We start from the raw sequence: 25,456 nt of genomic DNA, 5'->3' as shown, positions 1-25,456 counted from the left end.
TATTTCATGCAAAGCTCATGTGCGTCTGTCAGGATCACGCCTTTCTCAATATCGATATCTTCAAGGAATTTGTATTTGGATACATGTCTTGGACCAAAAAGATGGTAGAAGTTTCCTCACTTGTACTTTGAATATTGCTGATTTGATATTTGATTTTAGATTGCTTAACCCGCACGCCTTTTTGAAACATGTGGATTTAACTACGGTACACTAACAGTATTTCCTAAACCCGGCGAATGTCACAACTGCTGGAGGCGCTAGATGAAAACACGAACAGGCTCCACTTTTGCTGAGTCAAGACCTCGTCTGCAGGAGGAGGACTCACTTCGGATAGTGATGTTAACAAGAGTCCCCAGGTGATTCTGTTTCGGGCAACCGTTCTTAAAGTGTGGCCCCCAGAATAGCTGCAGCAGCCTCACGTGGGAATTAAGAAATGCAGACTCTCAGGTTTCACACTCACGTACTGCGTGAGAGAGTGAGGCCCAAGCCTTCCAAGTGATTCTGGTGGCACACTAAACTTTGAGAAGCGCTGGCTTAGGATATAGCAGAGAAGTCGAATTCAATGCATGTGCTGAGTGTCCAAGTTTCAGAAACGCTACTTTATAAAGAGCAAATAAAAAACGTACAGATCTAACACGCTGGTTCTCAACTTCGCCACCTCATTAGGATCACCTGTGATGCTTTCAAATATCTTGAGGCCCAGTCCCACGCAGCAGATCTATTTATATCAGGCCCTCTGGGAGAAGAAGCCAGGGATCAGTATTGTTTTTAATATACTTTTCTAAGTGCTTTATTTGAATAGAATGACTATTTCATTCAAAAATTTTTTAAATGATACCAATATGCCGATTTTGTTCTTTGTGGGTTTTCTTTGTTTGTCCCAAACAAATAGAACGTGAACATATATTTAGGATGGTTTATGTTTTATCCAGAAAATGTTAAGGCCGAGAAATTACAGTATAATTTATTACATAAAGACATTGTGTATGTACCATGCCTGTGTGATGTACGTGTAAACATGTTATAAATGTAGGGTATCAAGCTTGATGTTTTGAAATTTATTTTAAATCTTATAATCTTGAAATCATTAAACCATATTTTTGTGATTACAGAATGTATTTCATTTACACAAACACACATTTTTGTCAATAGGATATAGGACTTTTATCTTCTCAGAGAGGTCAAGTGTTAAGTCAGAAACATCTTTCAAAGGAAATGTGATAAAAGTAATGTCAAATTCAAGCTAGTGATCTTTTCCAGAACAAAGTATCCTATTTTCTCTCTTCAAAGGTTTCTAACAAGTAGGTATTAAACTTCATCTTAATGTTTAACGCACAAATTTATTTTTCAAACTGTTGCTTTGAAAGCAAAAGCCACGAATTCTGTAATGTCCTTGCCTTTCTTTTCGGATTCCATCCCGCAAATGCTAAAGCAGCGGTAACTCCCAGTAGGATTTTGTCTGGGCAAGAGGCAAAACTAAATGCCTAAAGTGATCCCACTGTGCACTAATCTCAAGGCTAATTTGTCAAATCTGCGTTTCATTTGTTTTCCTTGCTCTGTAAAAGTTTATTGATAAGCCATTTTTGTCATCTTCCCGGGAATTAGATGCCGATCAATCTCGTTTGCATTCCTGCCTCTTTAGTAATTAGTGACCCAGTGGGTCTCCCACAAGAAGGGTAAATGCGAGGACAGATTCTACCGAGCAGCTCTTATTGTAAACAATTTGCTTTCTCGCTGGCTTCCCAGGTTGCTATATTTTGGAGGTTCTTACTTTTTTTATTGAGAATTTGTTCTGCTTCAGAACATCCTAAAAGTGATGCCAACCTTTTGTATACTTTATTTCTGTGAATTGTGTTTGGGGCAAATGACCCTACAGGACATGAAACATCTGGGTCTGAGAGATCAGTTTTATAAAAATGGTGTTGAAAGGAAAGAAGGAAACCCCTGACGCCGCGCCCCTCCTCTGCAAAATCAAAGCCAAAGCTGGCTTTTAAGGTCAAGGAGCCTGTGCTGAAAGGTGTTCACAGCCCTGGAAGACCCACAGCCAGTCACTTTTTCTGTGGCAGGAGCCCCGGGTATTGTACAAGCAGCTCATATGTCCCTGGACAAGCCGCTCTACAGAGAACCACCATACCCTCATCAAGTTCCTGAAACACAGAGACAATGAAGAAAAAGATGGATAGTAGCAGCCTACTGGTGTTTATTAAGGACATCAGGGCCAAGAAGCACTAAAAGGAGCCATGAAGAGGCCCAGCAGCACGATGTGGCCAAGGTCAAGGTTGCCACAGAGCCTGGTGGAGAGAAGGCGACCCCAGGACCAACCCAGACGGGCATGAGTTGAACACTGCCAGTCACTGTGGTGCCCTCTAAACTGAGCCCACTCTGCTGATTGTAAAGATTTGTTTTATTCACTCAAATGAAGGAAGGAGAGAAGAATTTCTCTGACTGGTTCAGTAACATATGTCCCAGATGTCACCTAAGTTTTCCTTGTAAATATGTTAAGGATGCTTCTAACACAGTCTTAATGGGAACCATACAAGCTCAAATTTGAGCAAACAAAAAAAGCAGTTTGTTTAAGTTGCTATTGACCTGTCTGAATTCTCTTCTCCCTTTCCACACCATCCGCCTCCCCTCCTCCCTCCTGCCCTGCTCACCACATCGACACATTGGAACAATTGGAAAAGTAAAATCAGTTTTGGAGTTCGATCTAGATGACATAAACCAGTTGCTTACTAACTATGCACTCTTGCGGAAGCTGTTTAGCTATAAGATTAAAAGAACAAAATTTATTTGCAGGAATTCTGTGGTAGAAATAATGAATATGAAATGCCTGGACACCAAGCAGGTGCTCACAAAGTGATTGCTATTATCAAGAATATGAGCAAGAAAACACCCCACCATCGGGAAAAGCGGGAGGGAAGTCAATGGGGCAATAGTCAGAACAGAATGAGAGGTAGTCCCCGCAAGAGTCATCTTAGTCATTTAAATCTGGGGGCCAGTTTTGAACCTTTGAGAGGTTCCAAGTTTCAAACGCTCAGGGCTCAGAGTCAGCGAATGAATTCTGGAGAGAATAAATTTGAGGATGGGGGATGTGGACTCTGCTCCAGCTACCTCCCAGCTGACGGTGGACACGGGGAGAGGCAGAGCCTGTTCCTGTAGGTCTCTGAGAGGTAAGGGACTGGGAATAGCTACAAAATCGTTTCAGGAAATGACTCAGCTGCTTTTGTACTTTAATGTGGGTTATTTTAGTCACATAAATGGATCGACATCTAAATAAGGCAGTGACACTCAAGCCAGTTCTTCTGCATCAAGTAAAAAGCAGGACTGTGTGATGGACAGTGAGAAGGCAGGTTCCGGGAAGGGGGTGAGAACCGGAGTATGGAGCCCCAAGGCTGATGTTGACTTTTTATTGTTTCACCTCTGCAGAGGTCCCTGGCTTTCTGATGCCCGAATGTAACCTCGGGATTGATTTGTGAAGTGGCACACACGTGCCTGTCCCAAGGCCTCCAAGAAGCCCTTGCTCAGCTCAGCTGAATCCAGCCTCTCCATAACATCACGGTGTTTCTTTACCCACTTTGCATCCCTCCTTTGCTAAGAGAAGAAGGAGGAGGTACAAAGATGAACCGTTGCAGACATACTCATGGTCTCCTCTCCATCCTCCTCCCTTTTTTCTTTTTTTAAAGTTTTTTATTTCCATAGGTTTTTGGGGAACAGGTGGTATTTGGTTATATGAGTAGGTTCTTTAGTGGTGGTTTGTGAGATTTTGGTGCACCCATCACCCGAGCAGTGTGTACACAGAATGCAATTTGTGGTCTTTTACTCCTCACCCCCTTCCCACCCTTTCTTCCTGAGTCCCGTGTCCACTGTGTCATTCTTACACCTTTGCATCCTCATAGCTTAGCTCCCACTTACGAGTGAGAACATACGATGCTTAGTTTTCCATTCCCAAGTTACCTCACTTAGAATAACAGTCTCCGTAGTCTCCGATCCTACCTAGGTTGCTGCAAATGCCGTTAATTCATTCCTTTTTATGTCTGAGTAGTATTCCATCATATATATGTTTATATATACCACAGTTCCTTTAACCACTGGTCAATCGATGGGCATCTGGGTTCATTCCACATTTTTGCAATTGTTAATTGTGCTGCCATAAATATGCATGTGCAAGTATCTTTTGTGTGTGTGTGTGTGTGTGTGTGTAATGACTTCTTTTCCTCTGGGTAGACACCTAGTAGTGGATTGCTGGATCAAATGGTAGTTCTACTTTTAGTTCTTTAAGGAATCTCCACACTGTTTGGCATAGTGGTTGTACTAGTTTACATTCCCACCAGCAGTGCAGAAGTGTTCCCTTCTCACTGCATCCACACTAGCATCTATTATTTTTTGATATTTTTATTATAGACCTTCTTTTGGGAGTAAGGTGGCGTTGCACTGTGGTCTTGGTTTGCATTTTCCTGATCATTAGTGATGTTGAGCAACTTTTCATATGGTTGCTGGCCATGTGTACACCCTCTTTTGAGAGTTGTCTGTTCATGTCCTTAGCCCACTTTTTGATGGAGTCGTTCTTTTTTCACTTGCTAATTTGTTTGCTGTGCTTTTGCTCCTAGCAGTAGACTTGGTACAGTATTCTTAGGGTCCCACTGCCTGGAATGCATAAAAATCTCTCTTGCAAATACCAGCACTCAGCTATCTCCTTTCTCAAAAGTTTGTAAATTAATAATTAAGAAATGTTTTCATCTAATAGATTGCATGTTATTTTGTCAGGCAGGGAATTCTTCACCCCTTACCCTCCCCCACCCCATCTCTCTCTCTATTGTGTAATATACTGGGGACACAAAAGCAATAATAAGATAAAAGGGGCAGCACTTCTGTCACAAAGTGTAATGAAAGAGATGACAAATACACTGATAAATATTTTGCACTTTAAATTCCAATGAACATTTAAAATACATTTATATGGTAAGTGTCCAGCTTGAGATGCACTCTGCGTGAGCTATTCTGAGAACAAAAGCTCTGCCCAGCATTGATGGCAAGAAAGGTACAAAAGGTTTCTGGGGTAGACAGAAGATGGCCTTCCCAACGTGGTCACGCCTTCATCCCCGCAAACTGTAAATCTTGTAGGTTATATGGCAAAGGAGTATTAACGCTGCAGACAGAATGAAGTTTGCTAATCAGCTGACTTTAAACAGACTACCCTGCATTATCCAGGCAGGCCCAAGTAATCATAGGGGTTCTTAAAAATGAAAGGGAGGCAAAAGGAGAGGTCAGGGTGATGGGATGCCTGGGGGATCTGACATTGCTGGCAAAGACAGGGAAAGGACCCATAGTCCGTGACATGTAGGAAGCCTCTAGAGACTGGAAGAAGCAAGAAACTGACTCTGCCCTCACCCTTGCAGACAGGAATCCAGCCTTGTATTACCTGGAACCCAGTAAGATTGGGGCAGACTTTTTCTTTTTAAGTAGAAGTATTTTTATTTTAATGCACCCTTAAAATGATAACCTCTCTAAGAAATACCTCTTCCTCCATGTGCGAAAATCCTTAACAAAAAAAAAACAAAAAACAAAAAAAACAGTGTTCATGGCCATCAGGAGCTTAGAAAACAAACTTCAGTGAATTCGAGCAACTGTGCTGAACAGGACATGGGTTACAGGTTCTGAGGTCACTACAATTATTGACAATCTTGGAATGGACCCTACTGCTGATGTCCTAAAAGGACAGAGAGGTGAAATGAACACTTGAAATTAAGAAGATCCCATGAGGCAGGGGAGGCTCAAAACCAAAATTTGGCCAGACATGGAGACTCATGCCTGTAATCCCAGAACTTTGAGAAGCCAAAGCGGGTGGATCACTTGACGTCAGGAGTTCAAGACCAACCTGGCTAACATGGGGAAAACCCATCTATACCAAAAATACAAAAATTAGCCAGGCGTGGTGGCAGGTGCCTGTAATCCCAGCGGCTCAAGAGGCTGAGGTGGGAGAATTGCTTGAACCCAGGAAGCAGAGGCTGCAGTGAGCAGAGATCATGCCCCTCCATATTGGGAGACAGTGTGAGACTCCATCTCAAAAAAAAAAAAATCTAAGTAAACATGGCAGTGTTGGCGTCTCTCCTCCCCTTCCCCCTCGCTTCCTCTCCTCCTCCTCACTTAGGCTGGTATTCTTCTACCGTGAGCATGTCAGCTTGACCTGCAAAAGGGTTGCCAGTTTTTTGGATGTCTCCATGCCAGACTTCCAATCTATAGAACTGTAAGATAATAAATTTGTGTTGCTTTACACCACTGTTTGTGGTAATTTGTTATAAGAAAAACAGGAAACACATGCCACTTCCCTGAGGAGCTGATTTTATAGATTTAAGCCAAGGTAGGCAGGGAGGTGACAAAGCATCTCCTACGTGAAGATACCTAGATTCCTGGCACTGGAGCTGAGCCGAAGGATGACGGCAGTGAGGGGTGGGAATTAGGGAACTGACAGGCACAGATGGACCAGGGAAAGCCTGGTTTGCAGTTTAACTTTTTCCACAGTTCATGATGCCTTTGTTTTACTGGTACCTTTGTTTTACATGATGCCTTTGACATTACTGGCCACTCCAGAAATGTCCTGTAACCTTCCAGAGCGCTGTGCTTTGTTCACACAGACCCTTCTACTAGGGTAACCCTCCTAGTTCCTAGATAGTTCCACTAACCCAAATCTTACCTTCAGCCATGAAACATGAATTGAAGCATCCTCTGATCACCTCAACAGAAATGGTCACATGTCCCTGAGAACTGTCACGGCATTCTATGTTCCTCAGTTATGGTCCATTGCCCTAATGGCTCCAATGAGAGTTATCTGTGTGTCCAACTCATATTATTTATTATTAGCATCTGAGGACAGAAACAACATCTAACTAGTAAACCCTTCGTGACTGCTCTCATGCAACCATGATGCAGTGGGTGACAGAGCAGTTCCATGATAAGTAGGTCTTTGATAAAATGTTTATGAACAAATAAAAGAGTGACATCAAGCCCTGGAGATGCCTTCCAGTCTGGAGGAAAAGGACCTGTTCCTGGTCCATTAATCAAAACAGAAGGTCAGGCAGTGGGTCCCAACAAATAACAGATGCACACACCTTAAACATTTCACACGTAAATATCTGTTTACCAAACTTCTGAGGTTGGGTCTTCTGATTGGTATTTCGTCTTGTCTCTTTGCATAAATCACCCCTAGAACATATCTCTATTAGATTACTAGGTCTGCCATAACAAAATACCCCATACTACATGGGTTAAACAACAGAAATTTACATTTTCACATGCAGGAGGACAGAAGTCCAAGATTAAGGTGTTGGCAGGTTTGTTCATTGGCGTGCAGATGACCACCCTCTTGCAGCCTCTTCACATGGTCTGGGGTGAGCATCCCTATCCCTGGTGTCTTTTTCCCTTCTTATAAGGACACGGGTCACATAGGATTAGGGCCCACTCTAAAGACCGTGTTTTAACTTAATGACCTCTTTAAAGACCTTATCTTCAAATATGGTTACATTCTGACATACTAGAGGGCTGGGACTTCAACATATGAATTGGTCTTCAACATATGAATTTGTGGGAGATGCAATCCGGCCCATAATAACATCGCACATAATTTTCAGTTACATCTGCTTTAAAATGGATCATCGAGAAGTACAATTTGCGTGACAAATCCTTCTAGAGTCTTACATTTTCTCTTGATCTTTTAAGTGTTCTCCCTCACATCTGATTCAGCATCAACTTTTCACTCTTCTCTCATGGCAATCTTCCAAAGCAATTGCTTTGATTTCGCAGAAATAACAAATCCCTTCTCACATTCAGACATCACCAGTATACCTTACAGTGAATTAAGTCATGTCATTACAATAGCAAGTGAAACGGCATCACCAGTTCTGGGAACAAATGTAACTGACTTTTGGTAAGCTTACAACTCAACTTTTTAGAAGTCTGAGAATGCAGAAGTGGGCCAAGCAGAACATGCTCACCCTGTGGAGGGGCTACGTCCTGGGCTTCATAGCACAAATGGGGAAGCAAACCCGTGAAGGCACTTAGAGAGACTCTGGAGTAACAGAACCTGGGAACTGGACAATTTCAGGGAGTCTCATACCTCAACTCCTCCTTTAGTAGAATTTCTATGTTGGATTTGTACGCTCCTTTAAATTCTAGATTTTAATGATTTGATTAAAATCCCTGACAGTGGGCATCTAACAGTGGCTAGATTCTTCCTGGTGATGGGAATTATATGCTCACAAGGCAAGCCTGATCCTTTCCCAGATATTTTCATTGGTGAGAAGCACCTGCTTTTTTTTTTTCTTTTTTTTTTTTTTTTTGAGATGCACTCTGCCTCCTTGCAATTCCCATTTATTTTAGCCGTTAGGAGTTGTATCTGTCTTCTAAATACATAGCTTATATTTTATCCTTCAAACATCTAGAGACATTTTTCTTATTCTTATGTAACATCCCCATTCTTCCCTTCCTTCCTCATGCCATAGAATCCCACGTCATTTTCCACCCTAACTGCCTCACTCTGGACACACTGTATTTTGCCAACATTCTCTTCAAATTGTAGCACCCAGAACTGTCATTCTGCAGATCTCAGCTGATCAATCCAAAACAAACTGCAAATCTTCCCTTATTTGTTACATTTCCATGAAGATAACTAAAAATCACCTTGCTGGCTCTCAAGCAAAACACTCAGATCTTTTTTCAACCAACAAGTTAAAACAGTTGTGAACAGGTTGGTCCCAGATTCACATTGTATAATATTGAAGGAAAAGTTCACTTGAATATCACTTGCTTTTTTTAGCCTCTCACATAGTGTAATATGTGTATGTGTCAAGTCCACGTATGTGAATGAAGAACAGTCCATAAAGGAATGACATGAGCCCAGCTCTCCACATACCAGCTGTGTGATTTGTGCCAGAGTTCCCAAATTATAGCCACTCACTTACAACTGTTGCGACACTTACCATGACTTAGTACTACTATTCAGTTATTTGATTAAATCAACTCACTTTCCAAAATGTAAATAAATCATTTAAATAGAAACTGTTATTTCTATTCTACCAGAAGACAGGGTAGAAAAAGAAAGAGAAATTTTTATTCCAGTAAAGATCCTCAGCAACCAATGGGCCACATCTCAATTCTCACACAACACAAACTGAGTTACTGACCTTCCCCCCAAAAATCTACCTCCATCCTCCAATGACCCAGGTAAAATCAGAAGACAATAAAATAAGTCTACTTTGGGAGCATTTTTAATTTTTCTCTTTCTGATCCAATCAAGTGGAAAATCTCGTTGGTTCTATCTTCACAACACAGCAGAATCTGACACTTCTCCCAGCTTTTACACCTTCCCCCTCAGTCCAAGACCCTCTCTTGCCTGGATGTCTGTAACACTTACCCAAGTGATTTCCCTGTTTTAATCTTTGAGTTTAAACTCAACAGCTAGAGCGATTTTTTAAAAATAGGAGTTGGTGCGTGCCACCCTCCTCAAAGCTGCCCAATGACTTACAGAGCACTAAGAATAAAGGCCAAGCCCCTGTAGTGTCCCCCATTTCTGATCTGTCCCCACTCCGTCGGCTCGCTCTTCAACCTCATCTCCCGTGCCTGCATCCGCTGCTGCTCACCCCACACCGGCTTGCTCTACCTCTAACAGGTAGGCGCACGCTCACAGCCAGAACCACCGGGCAGACCACAGGAAGGACGCGACCCTGACTGAGCCTCCTGCGGGGATGATCTTCCCGAAAAGTCGGCCTGGCTGGCTCCTTTGCCTCCTTAAAACCCTTGCTGAAATGACACTTCTCCGTGACTTCCCTGTTTTAAATGGGAACATCCCTATTCCCAGTGGTCTTCATTTTACACTGCCCACTCCCTTCTTTTCTTTTCTTTTTCCCATGGGATTCAGGATGCTCTAATATGCCTTTCTTTTTTTTTTTTTTTTTTGGGGAACAGAGTCTTACTCTGTCGCCCAGGCTAGAGTGCAGTGGCAAAATCTCAGCTCACTGCAACCTCTACCTCCCTGGGTTCAAGCGATTCTCGTGCTTCAGCCTCCCGAGTTGCTGGGATTACAGCCGCATGCCACCACATCCAACTAATTTTTGGTATTTTTAGTAGAGATGGGGTTTTGCCATGTTGGCGAGCCTGGTCTTGAGCTCATGACCTCAAGTGATCTGCCCACCTCGGCCTCCCAAAGTGCTGGGATTACAGGCGTGAGCCACTGCGCCTGGCTTTCTAATATGCTTTCTAATTTACTCATCTACTGAGTCAGGCATTTGTTTCCTCTCCCACCCCATCCTGTGAGGAGGTGACCCCGCAACGCCACAGAGCGCTGATTTGCTCACTCACTGATGTATCCGGAGCACCCAGAACCGTGCCTGGAGCACAGCCTGCCTGGTGGTCTTTCCCGCCTTCATTGAGCAAAGTGGCTCAAAAAAGCCCTAATCCAGAAGCTGCACGCTCACACCAGCAACGCCAACCCCACCCCCACAAAGAAAAAAAAAGACCACCTCTGCCAGGCCCTCCGCTTCATCAACACAGACCTAAAGTAACTCACTAACCGTCTTTGCTTCCCCTGCTTACCGCAGTCTAAAGATAGTTCTTTGGAAGAAGGTGATAGGATATAGTACAATTTTGTGATATGCAGACATCTCATTTTTATTATACAGTTGGCCTGAGGATAAATTTTATTTAGAGCTCCCTGTTTTTCTGATAGATATATGACCACTAGCACTCTGAGCTAGTGACATAGAAATAATGTAACAGATGGAAGGGTATGATTTTTCTCTTCCACTGTTTCTCTCTCAAACATCTTTAGTTTCACAGTTTTCTCACTGCAACACCTTACAGTTCTTATATATTACTCTTCAACACAGTAACTCTGCTAAAGTATGAAGAAACCTAGGTTAAATTTTTCTTTTTCCTTAGCATATTCTTTTAAAGCCAACAGGAAGATTTAGATGAAGACTAGTTATAGAGAATTATGACACAAATATAAAATGTAAAATAAAGAATAAAAGTGTCTATGGGCCGGGCACGGTGGCTCACACCTATAATCCCAGCACTTTGGGAGGCCGAGGTGGGTGGATCACAAGGTCAAGAAATAGAGACCATCCTGGTCAACATGGTGAGACTCCATCTCTACTAAAAATACAAAAATTAGCTGGGCTTGGTGGTGCACGCCTGTAGTCCCAGCTACTTGGGAGGCTGAGGCAGGAGAATTGCTTGAACCCAGGAGGTGGAGGTTGAGGTGAGCTGAGATTGCGCCATTGCACTCCAGCCTGGGTAACAAGAGTGAAATTCCATCTCAAAAAAAAAAAAAAAAAAAAAAAGTGTTTATGTTGGTCTCTTCCTGAACCTACAATAGCTTTATAACAAATAAAGTGAAATAATCTGAATGAAGTAAGAGCAATAAAAAAAAAACATGGTTATTTAGCAAATCTCATCTCAAAGATCTGAGCATTATGAATATCAAACCTCCGATGTGTAGAGGGATAAACCTTACTGAATCCCATGTGTGAGTACCTCCGTCACTATCTCGAGTTGGGTATTCACAGTAACTTACAACTGCGGATTCTTGACTGTACGGCCGTATGTTTTATTATTCAACCAGATGTCAGCCATAAAACTGTTTTATCTATTCTGTGGTTTGCTTAGGACTAAAAAATAAACTTCAAATCCATAACTTAGTGGCTGTTCTGATATTGTAGCACTTCAGCAAAGTACAGTTTTGCTATCTGGTATGCTGGAAATGCTCTAAAATCAAAGTGTACTTGGAAAGATATATTTCTGCTCCTAAAGATTTCATAAAGACCCTTGCAATTTGGATGAATTGTGCTGTGCAATGACTTGTTTTTCTATTGATTTCTAGGCTGATGGACCATAACCTTCATTGATAGTTCATTTTGGCTTCTTCCAGACTGAAAAGGAAATAGCGCTGTGTCTGTTCTCTGCCTTGGAGCCTACATTATTGATATTCTTTAATCATTATGTAGGAACATAAAGCTTCTGTTATGTTGCAATTATTATGTGTCTTTACTAGAATGTAGTTAGTGAAACAAAAATAGATGAGGCAGCCCACCACAGGCTGTCCTGCTGTTCTCTCTTACACTGAGTACAATACACAGAGCTCAGAGAAAGCTCCCCATTCATGCTGATTTTTTGGCAACAGTTGCACAAAAGAAATCTTTCTGAAGTTCTCAAAAGTGAAAATATCATAATTAGCATTTTAACCCAATAGGAGCTATGCAGAAGAGTTGAGTCAATTTTCATACAACAATGTATTATTTTAACTCATCTTTCTCTAGGTGCTTTTTATAAATTTCATACCATTTTTAAGAAATGAAATAATGAAACAAGCTTATGAACCTTCTATGGGAAAGAGCTGACAAAATTTGGCCGGATTTTAAAAGTCTTTTGAGATTTCTTGCACTAGATTTTATCTACATGCCCAGACTATGGGACGTAGTCCTATCAACCTGTAACTATTGAGATCCCTTAAAGCCTGTGAAGTTAAACATTCATAGGAACAAAATCTTTTAGGCCTTTGTTTATAACTTTTCATTAAGAGGAAACAAAAAGATCTAATGATCGTGCACGCTCACCAAAATAGATATTAACACTTCTGAGAATAACCACTGAAAGGCAGCATAAGTTACTTCAAAGTCAGAATGGGTATGAAGGAGCTCACTGGGTTCACTCCCTACAGATTGATAACAATTTCCTGCTGTTTGAAGAATATTTCTGGTTCCCTCCCCCTTCCTCAGTACTTCCTGGTACTGAGTGGGATCAGTGACTGGTTCCAGCCAATGCATTGTAAGTAAAAGTGATGGGTCGCTTCTGGGCTGTTTCCCTGGGGGTGCAAATCCCTCCAGAGCTGTCTTTTTCTCTGGTATAGCAACCAGTTGTGTGCAGAATGGTGGCCACTCCAGCTACCTGGGTAATAGAGGGACAAAGCCACGACCCAGGACAGACATGAATCTTTCTTATTTTAAGCCGGTGTCATTTGGGAGTTGATACTTACAAGCCTATTCTGACAAATCTTTAAAAATGATTATTTTTGCAATAATTAAACTGATTTTTCATTTTGCTTTATAAATATCATTGTCTACATTAAAAACAATGTACAATTTGGGTGAGGGCGGGTTGCTTCATATCTCCTGGTTAATAACGTGCAGTGATGTATACATAAAAAAGCAGAAAACAGCAATGGCCATGAAGACAGCTGTTTCTCCAAATCAGGGAACTAGAAATGCCTTGACATTCAGACGGGGTAAGGACTGGGACTGAGTTGCCTGTCCCCAAATTCCTTTTGTTTTACAAGAGAAGTCTGGTTAAAATGAACTTCAGAAGTTGCTTTGAAGAGGAAAAATTGGGGGAAGGGAGACAAAATATACAAGTAGAATCCACTAAGTAGGCAAAGGTGCTTGGTATTTATACACTCATTACAGGTATATGAATTTCAGAACTTTGATTTTTTTTTTTTTTAAGTAACAGCTGTGACTTTACATTTCCCCCACCTACTGCCTGCTGGTCAGGGAAACAGATTGTGGGACCACCAAGTTACGGCCACTTGCTTCACCCTGGGGAGCGACAGGAGAAGCAGGTGTGGCTGAAGATGAAAAGGTCTGAGGTTACTTTGCTGCGTGTCACCTCCTGGCCTCGCAGCTGTGAATGCTGAGCTTTTTACCGTCTCTGTGTTCTGACCACGGGAATACTCACATTTCACTTGCTCAAAATAATATGCAAGTCATAAGAAAAGTGAACCTGATCTCTTGAATTTCCAGAAAACCGTCACTTGCAGTGGGTGAGCTTTCGTTTTTAGAATACAAATACAATTTAGGATTCCTCTTCACGCTCTAGCTCTGCGTCATCCACAACTCCTTCAACAGATTTGCTTTTTGCCCATGGCAATGTGAAACAAAAATTTTTTTTGCATCTCAAAATGACAATATTGAGAACATCTGGTATATAGCCTTCTTAAAGTTTGTTCTGCAATGCCTTTAGGTTTAAACATCCGTCATTAAATCAAGAGATTGACAAAATGCTCTGAGTTGAATTCCAACATAGGGTACTACATCATTGAGTATCTTTTCTTGGAAACAAAGTGAAAAAGAGTTAATTGTCTCTTCTTGAAGAGAGTGGGTCCTAATCACCAAAGGTGTCTGTTTTCTTTTGCAAATGAGAAAATATATTCAATTTATTCTAGTAATTTTCCATTTTCTGTCCCACTGACTACTGTATTTAATTACTCTAAATCACTCTCCACATAAAGACAGTGATGTGCTTCTGAGAATCATTACAAAGATATCGCTTTATAAATGTGTTTGCCTATTTAAAAAGCACTGAAAGTTTTCAGCAGCTTTGCCCCCCACTGGTTTCCTAAGCAGGCATGGATCAATATGTCATTTGTTAAAATACAGTGCAGGGACACTGTACCCCATCAGAGTCCCAGTTCTCCTGATGTCTCGTGGTGCCAGCATCTTGCTCTGTTTTCACGTTCTTCGGGACAGAAGAACTGATCAAACATAAAATGCACTGTCATTAGCTGTTTAAGCCAAAAGTGATAACAGATGAATATCATTAAGACTCCAGGACCTCTTAAATCCAGAAAGAAAACTCAGGCTTGATGAGTAAAGAGGCTGGCAGATCGCCCTTCAATACCCGCACCCAGCTGCACAGCTCATCCATTGTGAGGGAAGTCATATGCGACTGATTAAAATATAAGCTCTCTAGATGGCCTGATACCACTCCCAAAGCTTTTACAATGATGTCTTTTCCAAGTGGTGGAATAAAGCAACTTTTCTCTGCAATGGGAAAACCCCAATGTCTTCCTTTTATTTCCTAAGTTCAAGCTGCTTTTAGTTACAATTTATATAAAGGATTAGATAATGTGAGAATATTTATTATGCTTGAAAAACATCATTTTTAGTCAAATTTTAAAGTTTCTATTTTTGTTTTAAAGAAAGGGGATATATGTGCCAGTTAGTTACACAGGTAGATTGCACCCCGATAGTGAGCAGAGTTTCCCAATAGGGAGTTTCTCAACTCATCCCTACAAAAACTTTTTTAAAAGAATTTGCTTCTTAAGAAATCTAGTATATAGGAAATCTATCTGTTCTGTATCAAATTACTTTTAATTTGGATAAGATGCCTTTTTTTGGATGTGTCTTAAATTATTCAGAATACTAGATCCCAAAACAGAAAGAAAGAGAATAAAAATTAAGCAAAAGCAGGGGCTTTGTGTAAGGAGGAGCTGTGGGGTTCAGGTCAGGGCTTCACCCCTTAAATAGCTGGGAAATGTGGGCCAAGTTTATTTAACCTTTAAGACTATTTTCTCAACTCTCCAATGTTAGTAATAAATCCTATCCCATACGGTTGTTATGAACATTACATTAGATAATGTTGATAAGGAACCTGGCAGGGAAGTGCTAAATCACAAGCAGCTATTCCCACAACTTCCAACAATCTCTTTTTTTTTTTTTTTTTTCGGTCTTAATTTTAAGTTCCAGGATACATGTGCAGAACATGCAGGTTTGTTATATAGGTACATATGTGCCATGATGGTTTGCTGCGCCTATCAACCCATCACCTAGGTATTCAGGCCTGCATGCATTAGCTATTTCCAACAATTTCTGAATATCAGAATCATTTCCGAATATCACTAAATATCTGGTGGACATCTTTATTGCTGTTTGTCAAAGAATATGGGCTCTTGACCCCCAGGTTTCTTTCTTGGGGTGGATTTCTTTGAGTTATGACTTTAAATGACTTGTATTTTTCCATTTTTATAGGAATTAAGAGTCTCACTTTTGTTCTTGGTTGGTGGGGTTCTCATGAAATGGAGAGTTGAGCACCTCCCCAATTAAAGTTGACCAACCAAGCACATGAAAGACATTCGCTTTTCAAAGCGCAGAGCCAGCCTGAACCCATTATGCACGTGAACGGGACCACACATCAAATGTCCTGTTCAGCCCACTCTAAATTAGCATTAAAATAAAATGGGTAGGTAGACACCTTGTAAATCTTTTAAAAATTTTGAGGAACAAATCAAGAGGGTACTTTACAAAGGCAACCCTTGGGCATCGCTTTCCTTCGCATTGAGGAGGGCAGAGCCAACCGCGTGCAACCACGCTCCTCCCTCATCCCCCGTGTCAACTGCTGAGGACAGACAACCCTTCAATTATTATCTTGACTTGATTCTCAAATCCATAAACATGATGTTAAAGGAAACCTCAACCCCATAATGAGACGTTGTAATATTTTGCATCCTGTTTTAAAAACATTTTGGCTCTGATCATAAATGGGGAGGATATTGTTTGAACAGCAGTACCTCCAGTGAGTACAAAAAAATAGACTAATTCCCAGAGTTATCTTCCAATAGTTCACAAAAAGCAATTTATTATACAAAGTGTTAGGATGTTTTTATCATTAATAAGAAAATAACTTGATTTTTATAAAATGAAAAAAAAATCATTGCCGTATATGTGATTATAAACATATAGTTTATATGTGGTTTTCATATTGCACTCCATCCTGTCCCCAGCCTACATATATTAGGACTAAATGTTACCAGATAAAACACAGATACGAAACTAGAATATGGATATTAAACAAGTGTAACTTTCAAATTGTATGCTTCCATACGCCATGGAAAAAGAAAGCATTACAAAATATAAAACCTTCTTGAATGGACACTTCAAAATTTCAAACGAATGCAGCCTTTTTGAGGTTTGAATTCCAGTTATTTTGGGCAAAATGGCACTTCCTGGCCTTACAGGGAAAAAAAATATTTTTAAGGGGGCTTCTTGAAAAGCTTCCTAAAGGATCCTGTCCCTCAGGATACTTTCCAAGGCAAACAAAAGTCTGAGGAGATGAGTAAAAATTAAGCCAATCCCTACAGATTAACTTCCTCCAGGGATCAGCTCCACCTGGATGTCAAATGTCCTAGGAGCACTCTCACAGGTGTGGTCGGTATTTGCTTCTAGGGTCAATATCCTCTAATATAAACAAACAAAAGAGAACTAATCGTGTTTTTCCTTTGGTTGAAAGTAGAAAAGGCATGAGAAAGGAATTTTGTTTACCCTAATAACTTCAAAATATTTACGAATACTTGAGTTTAATTTCTTTTTTTGTCTCATCTACCTTAATGATGGAAACTGCAAAGCATTTCCCGTATACTCCTTAGATTTTATGGAAGCTTGGCGGAAAATTTAATATTTTCCAATGTACATTGGATGTAAATGTGGAATTATGACAGACTATACTATTGTTAGCATCTGGGGCTGTACTTGATTTTCATAAGTAATGTAAATTTACTGACCATTCTGAGGATATACACATAAAAATAGATGCTAGTAGCTTCTATTTAATTTAATAGATGTACAAACACTGGAAAATTGCAAAGCAGCAAAAAAAAAAAAAAGTTATGGGGATTGTCCAAAGAATAGGCAAAATTCTATCAGCTATATTTTCTATCTTATTATAATTTCTTTCTAAGTTTCCTAAAGATATTCAGTGGGAGATGATTACACAGGGAGTGTATACAACAGTCGATCAACAGCCCATTTAAAAGCAGGTCAGAATCATTTTAATGATTTAAAAATTACAGTTATGCAGGGGGAAACTTACACATTGAAACCTATCAACAAATGAAAACACAGTGAAGTGTTCACAGTTTTTACCTTTGGGTGGTGAGTCCATTGACAGTTTTGATTTTGTTTTTGTTTGTGTTTTCTGTATTTAGTAGTAGCAAAACACACATCTATAACTTTTATTTTCATGTGAATTATTCAAAGGTAAATGACATAAAACACACACACACACATATACATATATATGTATAAAATAGAAAATAACTAGGTGAGGTCATGCTACAGACCTCTTTAAGAACTCTACTCTCTTGATAACTTTTTTTTGTCTTTTTGTGGAAGACTATGACATAGTTGAATGACTATATTTACTCTGTGCATTTCTTTTCCAATAAGACTTTCACTGGGAGAGAGGTGGCTTGCTCATTTTGGTGTGTCTCTACTGTCCTAATGTCTTAGCAGGACCTCGAACTCAACAAGTCCAAACCAAATCTAATTATCCTCCCCTGTGTGGAGTGACACATGCATACATCCCACCTAACTGTGCAATTTCTATAAACAATGACGCCATTATGCCAGCCCTAAAAGTTCTGGAATAGTGACAGATCCTCCCTTCTTCCTCGCCTGGTATGTGAGATTCAGCAGCCCAAACTTGCTTTGAGCTCTTGATTTCCATTGCAACTGCCCTGTCTCCAGGTTCATTCCTCTCTGCTTGACTGTTACAGTAGCTTCCTCACTCTTCCTCCTGGCTCTACACTTTATCATTTAATATAAACAACTCTTCTGTTGTTTGCCCTTAGGAAAACCCCCAGGGTTTACCGTGCCTTCTACCGTCCTAGCTTTGGAGGTCAGGAGTAGGCTATCCCTGCCCCTGCACAAGCCTGAGCTTCCCTCTGGTGCCTGCACATGGCTCCTGATTCTCAGGCTCCTCTCCACTGCTGCCATTTGAAATACTTGCTGTTCCCCAAAGTGGCTCTTTTTTGATGATCACAGCCCAGTGTGAGTTCCTCCCTTCCTTTGAGCCTCCCTTAGTACTTCATCTCTGCTTCTCTCTACATCCATCAAAACCTGCCACGTGAAACAGTTACCTGCAAGCCCCATTCTCAAGCCTCCTCACACTGGAGGCTCAGCAAGGGCAGGGACTCAATTCCTCTTCTTTGTATCTATGCTTTGCACCATGTGAGTCTCTTACCTGCATTGGTTGAATTTGAAAATACAGATTGCCCTGATGTGAAAGATTCTGCAGACTGGAAACCTGGAAATCTCCATTAATAAGTTGATAAAGCCTGGTAAAGTTGGTAGAGCTCTCAGAGCAGAGCCTGATGTGTTGTAAGCACTGTGTAAGTGTTATCCATTCATCCTAGTAGCTATTAGTCCGAGCTCAAATACAGGGAAAGGCAATGACTCAGATACTGAATTATGTCAAAAGAGTAAAAACCAAATGGAGCAAACACATCTAAAATTCAGAGCCCACTACACACATCACAATGTGGATACCAGTAAAAAGCCCTGCCCAACTGAAAACAAAGGTTCCTAAAGCCTGAATGCAAACAAAGGCCAACCCAAAGACACCTAAAGGGAGGGGAATTGGAGAATGAATTCCCTTTGGGGGCTTTCCTAACCCTTTCTGACCTCCAGACTTAGCCCCAGGCTTGGAAAGTCACTCAAGACAGTATCTTTTATCCTAGTGGCTGCTGAGACCAGCCCCAAGGGGAAGATTGGCCTTTTTACATCTTTATAGGGAAAAGTAAAATGCGGGAGGGGAAGGTTAAGCCAACCCAGTCTCTGGAAGGTAGCTCCCTTTCCACTTTCTATTGCACATTTGCGAGAGTTTGTAGCCATCACCTCAAAGGAGACTTGCCTGCCTCCCTGCCTGCCTGCCCACCCGCCTGCCAGCACCAGGCCTGAGGAAGGCCTAGAAAGCAGGGTGCAACCACTCCCTCTTCTCAGCTGAGTGCAAAAGAACCCCAGCTAGCCCAAGTTCTTCTGGAAGCCCCCTAGAAACAGCCTTCTTGGGGATACAGAGCATCTAAGGTTCACTCCCAGAGGTAGTGACTGCAATTAATAAGAAAATTTGAAAATTTGAAAATTTGAAATTTGAAATTTGAAAATTTCAGGAAAATTTCCATTTTAGGCAAATGCCAGGGGAAAAAAAAGGAGTAATCCTTCCCTTAAGTACAAGTTCACCTTCCATTTCTTGAAGGAAGTAATCAGTATCATGGTACCTCATTTGCATCAGAAGTTTAGAAATTTATGTAATGATGAGCCTTGTTATGAATTTTAATCAATACCTTTGTGTCCAATTTTGTAACGAAATAGGATTATCATGTGAAAAACCTCATCTTGTTCCATTGTATTTTAACTCTCATTGATTCCAAAATAATAAAACCTCGGCGACGGCAGCTATTGAAAGTTCTTGACTCTGAGACTCAAGGATTCTGAGAGAAACTGAAGAGATTACATCCTAGGACACCTGCTGTTTATCCTCCATCATTTTACATCCAAAATATTGACAGTGTCCCAAGCAATTTGCTTTTCGCAGATCATCTCAGAGTCAGTACAGCAACGCTAAGAGGTAGAATATTTGTGGTATGGGAAGTCCACACACTCAGAATTCAAAGTAAGTTTATCATTAAAAAAAGATGAAGAACATGAGGGAGATGCCTTATCAGAAACTGAAATCCTCAACCTTTAGGGTGCTACCTCATCAAAACTTTTGCAGTGGGCATGGCGCTTCATGCCTGTAATCCAGCACTTTGGGAGGCTCAGGTAGACGGATCACTTGAGATCAGGAGTTCGAAATCAGCCTGACCAACATGGTGAAACTCCGTCTTTACTAAAAATACAAAAATTAGCCAGGTGTGGTGGTGGGTGCCTATAATCCCAGCTACTAGGGGGCTGAGGCAGGAGAATGGCTTGAACTCAGGAGGCAGAGGTTGCAGTGAGCAAAAAAAGACTTCAGGCTTTTTTTGTAAACACGTGAATTCAACCAGATATTCCCTCCAGGAAAACACTGCCTTTGCTCATAAAGATATAGGAGAAAGGACCTCATGATCATCCGTACAGGAAGGGAGGATGGGCCTTTTATTAATGTTACCAAAGTTTGAGAAGCCTCTTTGAAAGGGATGCAGACAACATACATTTTAAAATGATCCCAATATTTGTCCTGTAAAACATTTCATATTTAGAAAGTGATCAATTGCTTATCCATAGAAGAAAAATAGTAAGGATCTCTTAATAGTTGAGATTTTAACTTTCTTTGTCCTAACTACAGGCAGGTGGCATTGTATTATTAGAGAAGGCTGATTCTTTACCAAAATCCGTCTTTTGTGTCTGTGACAAAGCTCAGAGTTTAAGTAAGTTAGCCAAGTTCACATAGCCTGCATGGAATTGCTTGGATTGGAAATCGGCCCCATTAGAAAGCCTGAAATCTCTGCATTTTTCTATTCTACTTCCTCGATTTGTTTATTTGCAAATGTCAATGATAGCATTTCCCGTGGAGGAATTTTGTCATGAGTAAGTGAAATAATAATATGTATAAAAGACTTGGCAAAGTTTATTGGCTGGACCCTGTCCTCAAAATTCACATGTTGAAGACTCAGTACCTCAGAACATGACTATATTTGGAGATAGGGTCTTCAAAGAAGTAACTAAGGTAAAATGAGGTCACATGGGTTTGCCCTAATCCAATGTGATCGGATTAATCTTTATTAATCTTTATTTAAAAAAAAAGATTAATGGGCGGCCTGCAAAGCAATGACCAAGATCAAGTCTGGAGACCTTCTCGAGAAGGAGGAGGAGGAGCTGCTGAAACAGCTGGGTGACCTGAAGGTGGAGCCGTGCCAGCTCCAAGTTGCCAAAGTGACGGGCAGCGCGGCCTCCGAGCTCTCCAAGATCTGAGTCGTCCACAAGTCCATGGCCCGTGTTCTCACCGTTATTAACCAGACTCAGAAAGAAAACCTCAGGAAATTCTACAAGGGCAAGAAGTACAAGCCCCTGGCCCTGGGGCCTGGAAGACTCGCGCCAGGCGCCACCAGCTCAACAAACGTGAGGGGTACCCAAAGACCAAGAAGCAGTAGTGTTAGGAGCGCCTGTACACACTGCAGGGAAAAGAAAAAATGAAGAGACAGACACATAGACTAAAAAGATCATGAAAAGACGCAGGAAAAAGAGACCATCTAGGAGTCAGGGAGGGAGGCCTCAGAAGAAAAACACGCCCGTCACTTGATCTTGGACTTCCAGCCTCCAGAACTGCGAGAAATACATTTCAGGTGTTCATGGGACCCGTCTGCGATACTTTGTTATGGAAGCCCTACTGAACTAATATGTTCGTATATTGGGTATTCAGGAAATGTGAGTCTCCTTCACGCTGGGAATGTGGAGGTCAGCTGCGGTGACCACGAGTGGGCTTCCTTCCTCCCAGTCCAAGACGTCAGCAACTTCGTGTGCTGTGTGAACGGCTTGGTGTACATGCTGCTGCCAAGTCTGTGTCTTATTTCTTATTCGTGTCTCCCTTCCAGGCTCAGAGCCCATTGCTTTCCTTATAGTAAGATTCATTAAAAGATGAATAAGAGATGTGGACCCTCAACAAGCCCCTGGCACAGGGCGGGCCCTTTGGAGAAAGTGCATGAACCTTTAATACTGCCAGGCTTTGCGTGGTTCGTATGTTCAAGTTGTCTTTCACAGGACGGAAGACAACTTTGGGGGTTTGAAGGATCAAATGGAGTTTCCTAAACTCCCTGCCTTGTTCTCCTGGAGTAACTGGAGCAGTGGAAAATCCTGTTTACTGATTAGTAATAAGAAATTTTTTGTGATAGTTTTTAAAAGAATAATGGTTTAATTCTCTCTTTCTGCCACTTATAGTGATAATAGTAAAATTGACAAATACGTAAGAGCATTTAATATGCAAGATGGACTGTGCTGTGGCCCACACCTGTTGGTAAGAGGTGAGCCCCAAAGCACTGTTATCCCAAGGACTTTGTCACTGCCAGGAGCATACTGGATTGTCACATAAATGAGTCACTGACAATAGAGAATCTGACAGCAAGTGTTTCTTGGAAGCCACTCCCAAATAATGGAACAGCCCTCCATAACCACCCCAGGTGAAAACAGTGCTTGCCGGGTTCCCATACAGTAATCCACTAAGTCTCACACTCACAAAATGAGAAAGAAGCACTCATGGCCTCGTCAGCTATTACAGTCCTACCTGACACTGGTAGGCATGCATCCAGGCTGCCGTCTGCATGGTGAAAGGTTGAAACTTTAAACAAGTCAAACCTACTTATTCAAACACTGGTGCACGCCTCAGAAGTTATCACTTTCAGAAATCCAAGCACTGGGAATTTGTTCCTGACGTTTCCTGAGCAGGAGAGTGCCAAGTACAAGATCACAAACTTTTGGTGTTTTTTTAACATACAAGTTCAACCAGACGTTACCAGATATTACTGTTTACTGAGTCTGAAGGCTTAGGAAAAGAAATCAAACTGATATTTTTTCTAAGCACATATTCTGTTCAAACATAATGAAACTTAAATGGTTTATTTAAGAAGATGGTAATACTTTTATTAAAATGTAGATCAAATGATCAAAAACATTTAAAAAGCCTGGAAGTGTTAGTAGCATATAGAAAGCACTCAGGAAACATAGGTGTTACTTTCCATGTCCCGCTAAGGGTGATAATATCAAATAGATCCACAGCTTTAGACATTCTCCTCTCTTTAATGGTTTTTAAAAAGACAACGCAGGTTGGGCGCAGTGGCTCATGTCTGTGATTCCAGCATTTTGAGAGGCCGAGGCAGGAGGATCACTTGAGGTCAGGGGTTTGAGAAAAGCATGGCCAACATGGTGAAACCCCATCTCCACTAAAAATAAAAAATTAGTTGGTCATGGTGGTGGGCACCTGTAGTCCCAGCTACTTGGGAAGCTGAGGCAGGAGAATTGCTTGAACCCAGGAGGCAGAGGTTTCAGTGAGCTGAGATCCTGCCACTGCACTGCAGCCTGGGTGATAGAGTGCAACTCCATCTCAAAAAAAAAAAAAGATGACACTAAGGAAGCAATGGAAGCTGTGAATACAAGCTCCTAGGTGAAAATTCTGGTGCATGGGGCATATCGTTTTACTAATTCAATATAATGACTAAACAGCTTTGCAGCCGTAAGACTGCCTCATCTAGACAGATTCTGATGAACCAGCAAGAGGTGTGAGAAAGCAATTATGGATCCAAAATTGATGGAAAAAAAAAAAAAGACAGTCAAATAAGTTGTAGAAGGTTGTCCATGTTATTTCATAGCTCTAGGAAAATTAAATGTGTTGAATATAAAATACAAAATTATTGGCTAACAGTTGGAACTTGGCTTGTAAATAAGGAATTGAAAGAGAACAGAGAATCATAAACTGGGGAGAAAAGTAAACATTCTATTTAATCTTAGACTTGGCTGTCAGGTATTTTATTTAAAGTTAAATTATTTACAGTTGCCTATTGTATTTAACTTCAATATTCACATACATCCTTATAACTTCAGAATATTTTTTATTTTCATGAGGTTTCTATTAAAAGTAGTAGAACAATGTTCACTGGAACATTGAATCAAAATACACATGCCTTTTTATGGTAAGCAGAGGATTCCAATCCATCCACATGCATTTGGGAATATTAGCCGTAGGCAATGAGTCTTGCACGATGCCCTGAAGAATAACAAAGTGACATGTTCCAGAAGGACTGCGCGCCCGGCAGCCCCGTGAAAATGCACACAACTTTCAAAGCCTTTGAAGAGTGGCCAGATTCCCTGGGACATTGCTGCTACCTACGTTAGACACTTCGTAAATTTTTTTTTTTCAGGAGAAATATAGTATTCTGTAATAACAACAAACTACCATAACACAGGATGGAAAAATGAGTGTCTTCTCTCTAGATCTCTGTTTCTTGAGGAAGCAGGACAAGATCCAATTGCCTGTAAATTACCATTTCAGTTCGGACATTCCTCCTATCTTTGGAAGATAACTTGCCCTGTAAGTGGTTCTCAATAAATAACTAATTTTAAACATGAATGAATAGGTTATACTTACCAAACTCTCTGTAGCTTATAAAAGTTTCTTTGAACTCTACCAGTTAAACATGAATCCAACTTTAACTTGATGAATTTTGTTTTAGAATATATTTCTCATAAAACAAACTTTTGAAAATATGTAATTATGTGTTTTTGCTTTCAGTCCTTGGGTAAATTAGAGCTACTTGGTCTAAGCACTGTTCCAGTATCTTCAAAGCAAATGTGCACAGGTCAATTGTCTTGATATATATCACCTAAACTATATTTTGTTTTCCTAGGTTTCATTTACTATTTTTTAAAGTTGATTTAATGTTTTTCAAGGTCTCCTAATTTAGCCTCATTTCCAGATGAACACCCTGCAAAGTTCAGAAATTCATCCCTCTCTGCCTTTTCAGGCTGGAGAACAAGTTGGCATTGAATAGCTTGGCAGCAGAGATGGAGAAGCAGCCTGCACAGGATGAGAACTAGAATTATGGAGCAGCCGTATCGGGCGGTAGGTTTCCATTAAATGGATGTCTTGGGCTTGCCATCTTTCACTGTAATTGCTGTGTCCGGGAAGTTGACTGTCTCTAGAGATTAATCTATTTTAAGTTTAATGGATCTGTAGAAGCTATTGAAAGACTGGGTACAACTCTTTCTCCTTGACTTTTCCAGTCCAAATGAAGACATTGCTATCAGTAATGCCACATCTGCCGTGCATGCCAACGTTTCAGCCCCACTCCACCCCCAGGAGGAAACCTCCTTCCATGGACTTTATGTATGGGAAAGCTTTCATACTAAGTTGCTTGAGTTTATTAGTAACAACATACTTGTTTTCCTAT

The 25,456-nt window shown here is 40.9% G+C and overlaps 1 pseudogene; it reads left to right on the top strand.

The window, feature by feature from the left end:
* The first annotated feature begins 21,347 nt into the window (after positions 1–21,347).
* Positions 21,348–21,745, top strand: LOC105709111 (large ribosomal subunit protein uL29-like; annotated as a pseudogene).
* The last annotated feature ends 3,711 nt before the right edge of the window (positions 21,746–25,456 follow it).

The sequence above is a fragment of the Aotus nancymaae genome, unplaced genomic scaffold (assembly GCF_030222135.1).
Source record: "Aotus nancymaae isolate 86718 unplaced genomic scaffold, 86718_ANA_hifiasm-v0.15.2.pri h1tg000044l, whole genome shotgun sequence".
In the NCBI taxonomy this organism is placed as follows: Eukaryota; Metazoa; Chordata; class Mammalia; order Primates; family Aotidae; genus Aotus; species Aotus nancymaae.
The sequence above is the reverse complement of the archived record's forward strand: the minus strand, read 5'-3'. Positions and strand labels throughout refer to the sequence as shown.